The sequence below is a fragment of the Calidris pugnax genome, unplaced genomic scaffold (assembly GCF_001431845.1).
Source record: "Calidris pugnax isolate Ruff unplaced genomic scaffold, ASM143184v1 scaffold189, whole genome shotgun sequence".
Classification (NCBI taxonomy): Eukaryota; Metazoa; Chordata; class Aves; order Charadriiformes; family Scolopacidae; genus Calidris; species Calidris pugnax.
Window position 1 is genome coordinate 478,475 of NW_015091069.1, and position 7,471 is coordinate 485,945.

Sequence of the window (7,471 nt, forward strand, 5' to 3'; positions counted from 1 at the left end):
CCTCAGCCTCCTCTTCTCCAGGCTGAACACCCCCAGCTCCCTCAGCCTTTCCTCATAAGACTTACTCTCCAGACCCCTCACCAGCTTTGTTGCCCTTCTCTGGACCTGCTCCAGCCCCTCAATGTCTTTCTTGTGGTAGGGGGCCCAAAACTGGACACAGCCCTCGAGGTGGGGTTGGATAATATCTGTAAAGCATTTGCAAGTGAAAGAGCTGTATAAAAGCTAAATGCTGTTGTTTAACTAGGTTGATCTCATAATTGAGGAACTGTATTTTATAATGTACTTTACTAGGCAAGATTTTAAACTACTTCTCATTCTCCAACTTGTGTAAATATACAGTGTTTAAGGCAGTTGCTGTGTAATTCTGCAAAGTAGGACTGTCATTTCACGTTTAGTAGGATGCGACAAGACTGAGGCAGTAGTAACTTGTCCATGGTCTCATACTTACTTTCCATTTCTCACTTTTATACTGTCTCTTGATATTTTTGTAATCCTTTTGAGTATCCTCCTCTTCTCCAGGCTGAACACCCCCAGCTCCCTCAGCCTCTCCTCATAAGACTTATTCTCCAGACCCCTCACCAGCTCCGTTGCCCTTCTCTGGACCTGCTCCAGCACCTCAATGTCTTTCTTGTGGTAGGGGGCCCAAAACTGGACACAGTACTCGAGGTGGGGTTGGATAGTATCTGTAAAGCATTTGCAAGTGAAAGAGCTTGGATAATATCTGTAAAGCATTTGCAAGTGAAAGAGCTGTATAAAAGCTAAATGCTGTTGTTTAACTAGGTTGATCTCATAATTGAGGAACTGTATTTTATAATGTACTTTACTAGGCAAGATTTTAAACTACTTCTCATTCTCCAACTTGTGTAAATATACAGTGTTTAAGGCAGTTGCTGTGTAATTCTGCAAAGTAGGACTGTCATTTCACGTTTAGTAGGATGCAACAAGACTGAGGCAGTAGTAACTTGTCCATGGTCTCATACTTACTTTCCATTTCTCACTTTTATACTGTCTCTTGATATTTTTGTAATCCTTTTGAGTATTCCCTTACTGACTGAGGATTTGCCCCACAAATTTGTTGCTCTATGTAATTTTAGAGACTGGATAGTCTGTTGTTTTTCCTTATGTGCTATTTCTGCTTTTTATTATACTTATTAAAAAGTATCCTGCTTTCATCCTACATTTAACTTTACTTAATTTGTTTTGCTAGAGCTCTTAATTCTGCACTCTCTCTTCACTATAGTTTTCATTTCTCATGTTCTTTATCCTCTGAGCGCTCAGTAACCACAGTCAAATTTCCCTTAGCTGCATCCCACAAAGGCTTAAAAACCCCTCCAAAAGAGATAGAATTTGTTCCAAAAGAAATCTCCAGTAAGAAAATGAAAGTGAGACTTTATATTTCTAAAGTAACATCAAGCTATTTCATATATCCTTCTACATCAAAAGAGAAACTCAAAAGAAAATGCCAAACATCTTTTCCCTTTGCAGGTTGTCTGTAGGTAGGAACTCAAAGCTGGAAGGCCAGAGTGGCCTTCTATTTATTGATCTCACTTCCGTTGCCACCTGTCATCTCTGAAAGCTCTTAATATATCGGAGTGAAATGCTTCAAGTGCAGCACAGGAATTTTACAGCAAGAAGGTGGCTGTAACTGAACCACAGGAATCGCATCATGAAGTGTCAGTACCAATGCAGAGGTCACAGCAATAAGCTATTAGTACCCTCTATTTTCTGCTATATCACAGCCGAGGGGTGGAAGCTGCATGACTAAGGATTTATAACAACAGAAATCTTGTGGTGACTGCAATATTTAAGGTGAAGAATGAATTTACACTACCTGTTCCCTCAGAGACTCCCAGTTCTCTCTTTCTATTATTGTTTCAAGCTGTGAATGTGGGGTTGATCAGATTTTCCTGTCTGCCTTGCAAACTGTGTGGGGCAGCAATCCATACATGGGTTTATGCACTGCAGTATGGAACCCTTTGATATAGGGTCTGTCACGCTGTCTAGTTTAACTGGCTCCAAGGAAGATACTGAGGTGCCCTGTCCAGGTGTCCTTGCAGAGCATGGACATTCAGAGAAAGCAGCAAGCTGGGCAAGAAACATCTCAAATCAGCCAGAAGGAAGTGTGGAGATGTGTGCCCAAGGTTAACCCTCAAAGACAGCGGGGAGAGAGTAGTAGGTGATGTTCTATGTGCCACTTTTTCTGCAGGCTCTTTGAGCCTGGTGCCTAATCCAAGTGAGAAACTGCCACGCTAAGGAAAAGGAAAAAGCCCAGAAAAAAAGAGAGCTGCATTGTATTTCAGCTGTGTGGTAAGGCAGTTGTTAAGGCAGGTACTTACTTTGAAAACACAAGGTCACTAGCTTGCGGTGGGGCTGTTAAAATAAGTCTCCTAAGGCCAAGCTTGTGTGTGTTTCAGCCTGAGCCTCTCTTGGCTTCTCTTGTTGGGGTCACTCCCATTTGCACCCTTCATGAAAAAGCAGCGGAGTGAGGAACTGTCAGGTAAAGGAAGAGCAGCAGAGCAAAAGGCAGGTGCATGAAGAGCTGCAACCTTGAGTCTATGTTCCCACCCGCGACAGATTTTTGGTGACCAAATATTTATTGAAAGCAGGCAAAACACATCTTTCATCACCTTGTGGGTGGTTCAGGGTTTGATTCAATTTTTTTTCCGGAATCAGAACTGAACAAGCCAGAGCCAGTTTTGTCTTGCAGATGCCTTGGGACTAAAGTGCAGATTGACCACTCCTATATTTTTTTACTGTAACAGGACAATACAGGTCTCTCAGGAATTTACCAGTGCAGGAACGAGTAGCCTTGGCCCCTGCAAGTAGGGGGAAAAGCTTCCTGGAGAAGTTTTGCTCTTGTTGGATATCTCTGTTCAAGGTTCATTTATGGTTCAAAAGGCATTTCATAGGGGGTGTTTCATGGATGGGCATTAGCTCCAGTTCTGATTCCAGCAGATCAGCAAATGCCACATAGACCAAAGCAAAGCTATTGCATGTGGTCTTTCCCTGGGGCTTCAGGGTAAGATATAACCAGGAGAAAACCAGGTGTGTTTGAAACCAGCACTTATTAGACTTGGAGGCTGAAGAGCATTTCCATGAAACAAAAAACTCAAGTAGACAGAGGAGATCCTTCAGGAAGTGTGAAGGCCTCAGCAGGTGACAAAACGAGCTGATCAGCCACCCAAAACACAGAGCTTCCACTATTTGAAAGCCGATTCTTTGGAAAAATTCTGTATCAGGAAAAAACAAACGACTAGATGGATGCTATGGACACTTATGATTGTTACAAAAAAATGTATAGCTTCTAGTGGACCACTCTCTTGTGGTTTGTGATTAAATGTTTAATGGGAGGATGCATGTTCACTGAGCTACAGTGGCACTGGCAAACCAGTATCTTTTCTGCAAGGGTATGAATACCCAGCAGAGGTTACTCTGCTTTATTCTGTTTTATGCTGCTATGGTATACTGGCACAGGTCCTTCATGCACTTTATTCTTCTTGGCAGGAGTTTCAGTATGACTGAAGAAGCCTTGAGAAGAGAAGGCTGAGAGGAGACCTTATTAATGCTGCCAAGTATCTAAAGGGTGGGTTGAAAGAGGATGGAGCCAGACTCTTTTCAGTGGGTCCCAGTGAGAGGACGAGGGGCAACGGGCACAAGCTGGACCATGGGAAGTTCCACTCCAATCTGAGGAAGAACTTCTTTGGGGTGAGGGTGGCAGAGCCCTGGCAGAGGCTGCCCAGGGAGGGTGTGGAGTCCCCTTCTCTGGAGATCTTCAAGCCCCACCTGGATGCTCCTGAGTGATGTGCTCTGGGCAACCCTGCTTTGGCAGGGGGATTGGAGTTGATGGTCTCTAGAAGGTCCCTTCCAACTCTGACACACATCCCTTCCCGTGACTCCATGACTGAGAACTCCACACAGAGTCAGGCATTCGTGGATGGTCTCCAGAAGGTCCCTTCCAAATCTGAGAATTCTGTGATTCCGTGATTCCAGGACTGAGAACTCCACACAGAGTCAGGCATTCCGATGATCTCAAAAAATCAGTTGAATCAGCAGAAAATCTGGCTTTAAGCATTACAAGAAGCGCTGATGGGTGATGGACTTCTGAGAGTTGGATCCAGCTGTGAGAGCGTGAGCTCTTGACAGTCTCTGCTTGTCAGGGACCAGAAGAAGCCACCCAGCCTAAGATAGAAGCTCAATGTGCACAGTGTGATTAAATCATGCCAATATTTCTCCACCTTTCTTCATGGTTTTCTTCATGTCTTCCCCTAAGCTTCCCAGCGTACTGCTGACACAGCATGTTTTGCTGCTGTTGCACCAGCACAACATTCTGCCCAAGTCCATCGGTCAGTTTGTTTTATATGGCTCATTTCTGACAGATGTCATCCATGAGAAGAGCTAAACACAGGCAAGTAATCTCCAGCCTCAAGAGGAAGGAGGGCGTTGTAACAAAAAGAGGGCAGCTGAGGACAACACTGTGCTGTTTCTTGAAGATGTCTTGAATTTTGTTGGCAGCAATGAGACTCTCTGAATATGGGACAAGCTATTACAAGGTGGGATGACAACAAGAGGGGCATCTTGTGGTCCGCTTGAACCTCTTAACTGGAGCAGGAAATACAAAAAAAAAGCAGACAAGAAAAGACAAAGTCTTGCTACGGTGGAAAGGTCAGCTGTTCAGCTTTGTGAATGCTGATGTAGACCTATTTTGTTTACACATTTGATAATTAATGGTGTTTGCCTAATTGTCTCACTAGACTAATTACTAGTTTTACCCTGTCTGTAAATAAGACAATCTGCGGTTATAGTAGAACAGAAACCCTTACTGTGAGTTTGTCAAATAGATGCAGATTGTGAAATACGATTTTGCCCTGCGAGAAGCAGCCTGCATTGCAATGCTGCAGCGGGCAGCCTGGCTGGGTAACAGCCCTCCTGTGAAACACACGGGCTCCAGAAACAACAGATAGCAAATTTGAAATACGTAAGTAATTTTAGACATTGTTACACCCAGATGGTTCGTGTTACTGGAAGCATCATTGCTGTCACAGCATAGGAAGGAAGGACAGAGCTTTTAAGCATCATGTAATCACCCAACAATGTCCAATGAGGTGCCAGGTGGGAAGCAGGTAGTGGACACTACAGACCAATGGGTTTCATGGTGTAGGGATGGTAAGGAATAAATTTGACTTTGCAGTGAGAATAAGAATGGCAATGCTGGAGTAAAGGTGCTACAGCAAGACTATGCTAGCTTATATTTTATGATGACACGCTGCCCCTGCTGACTCCTTAATCCTTAGGAGAACTCAGTACCTGCAAGCTTCTGTGGTCCTTACAAGTGGATGTGAGTAGATATGAGCTGAGGATCTGGCCCTCATACTTCAAACGTGTCTGTGAATTCTAGATATTTTCCGGCACCAGTGAAAAGTCTTGCCAGAGATGTCCTGTTACTCCCTCTTACTGATGCATGGGCGGTTCTTGCCAGCCCACGTGAGTACAGAGGCATGAGAGGGATTTGCTCACCTGGCTTTGACCACTCTTAAAGGGGGCACGTGGTCAGGAGACGCCTCGCATTCCCCCATCAGCCTGAACGGCAGCCTACAGAGGTAGCCTGGACACCCATGTTTTACGACAGCAAAGTTAAGTGAGATAAATTTCATCCTAGTGTGACACCAGCAAGGGTTGCAATTCAAAGGTGTGTAAATGGGCCACCCACTTTGAGTCATAGTAAATTCAGAGAGCACCTCAGAAAGCACGTGAGCAGGTTCACATTTCACTCTGGGCTTTTTCTGGTCTGCTTATCTGTGCCAGATATGTTACACAGGATGGACCACAGTTAATAGCTGGTTGCTACCTGCTGTCCTTCCCTGTGATGGACAACATCCATAATTAACAAAAACACAAGAATGAGACAACACATTAAATAGCTAACATGAATGAGTATTTTAGAGAGATTTCTCTTTTAATCAGTGAGAAAACTAAGCTGAAGATGTGTCAGCATATTCACGACAGCATCACTCAGCATGACCATGCACGTGATTAAGCAAGACCCATCCAAGGAAGTGATTCATTTGTTTGGGTTTGCTTTTTTCTTTTTATTGCATTATAAACAATAAGCATATAAATCTGCTTTTGTTTATAGATGGCTCTAGGATAAAAATATAAACTGTGTGTATCATCAGTTAATTCCTGTCTGCCTTTATCCTGGGGTGCAGACATCAGAAAAGCACAACTGAAAGATGGCCATCATTCAGTAATTATGTTATTTTGATGGAGGAGAGCTTCTGTGAGATTGTTCTCCCTGAGCATCTCTTAGAAGTTGCGAGACTCAGGATGTCTTGCCTAGCTCTGTCTATTCCCAAGCACTTGAACCTACCTTATTCTGTTGTTCTCGCTACTTTGTTAATGGATAATTGATTTAATGGGAAAGGAAAGTTTCCTGTTCATAGTCAACTTCACAACACTGCCTGCCTGGATATGTAGTTTGCCGAGATACTGGCTCACAGGATCACGTTTCTGATCTTCCACCTACTCCCAGCACATATCTGATGTCCTGCTTTACCATATGTCCGAGCCAACAATTAGACCTAAGCAAGTCAATACTGAGCAGATGTCCCAGGGTACAGCTTATCAGGTGCAGGTTATCGTCTCAACTACACTGGCTTCTGGGGCATGCTCTTCAGATACAGAGTTAGAGCCAATCTGTGCATATGAGGAGCAAGCAAATGCTAGGAGAAGAAAGTGGGTAGAGTGGCTTTTTGTTTATTTTTTCCCCACTAGCTGAGCGTTAGGAGACATGAAATTAATGAAGTGTTCTATATGAGACTTCCTGTGTGGACTGTGACAAGTCATTAATTGGATGTCCTGCTGTCTGTAAAGAAATAGTGCCTCACTGTCATTTGTGCCCTTGAAATTCAGCCTTAAGTTCATTTGGCTTCTGTAGCCATTTGCAAATCGTTTCAATTTCCGAGCATAGGAAAGTCTTAGAAATCTTCTCTGCTCAAGAACAGGAAGAATTTCAGCACTTATGAAAGAGAGTGAATGCTGAGCAAAGGTAATTTGAAAATTATTGCTGTGATTATCAAGCCACAGTACCAGTAAATAATGTGGTGTTATAAATGCAGTAAATAATCTTCATCCAATTTCCATATTTTATTACAGCGTCTGTCTGGAATTTGAAATGCTGCATCCTAGCCCTTTTCTGTAGCTCAGCCCTGGGGGAAGACCAAGGTTTACTGTTTGTGTTTAACACTCAAAAGCAAAAATCAAAGATCCAATCATCCCATCAGCTTCTGACTACTGGGGGTAGAGGGGGCTCCCCTTTCACTGGCTTTGGTGCCAAATTCAAATCCTCCTTTAACTCTAGAACCAAATCCCTTGAACTTTATCCCTGGTTTTATCCCTGATAACCCTCCTAAGACTTCAGAGAAAATACTTTGCCTGCAAGGCAATAGCCCCGGGGTGTACCCAGCTCCTCAGA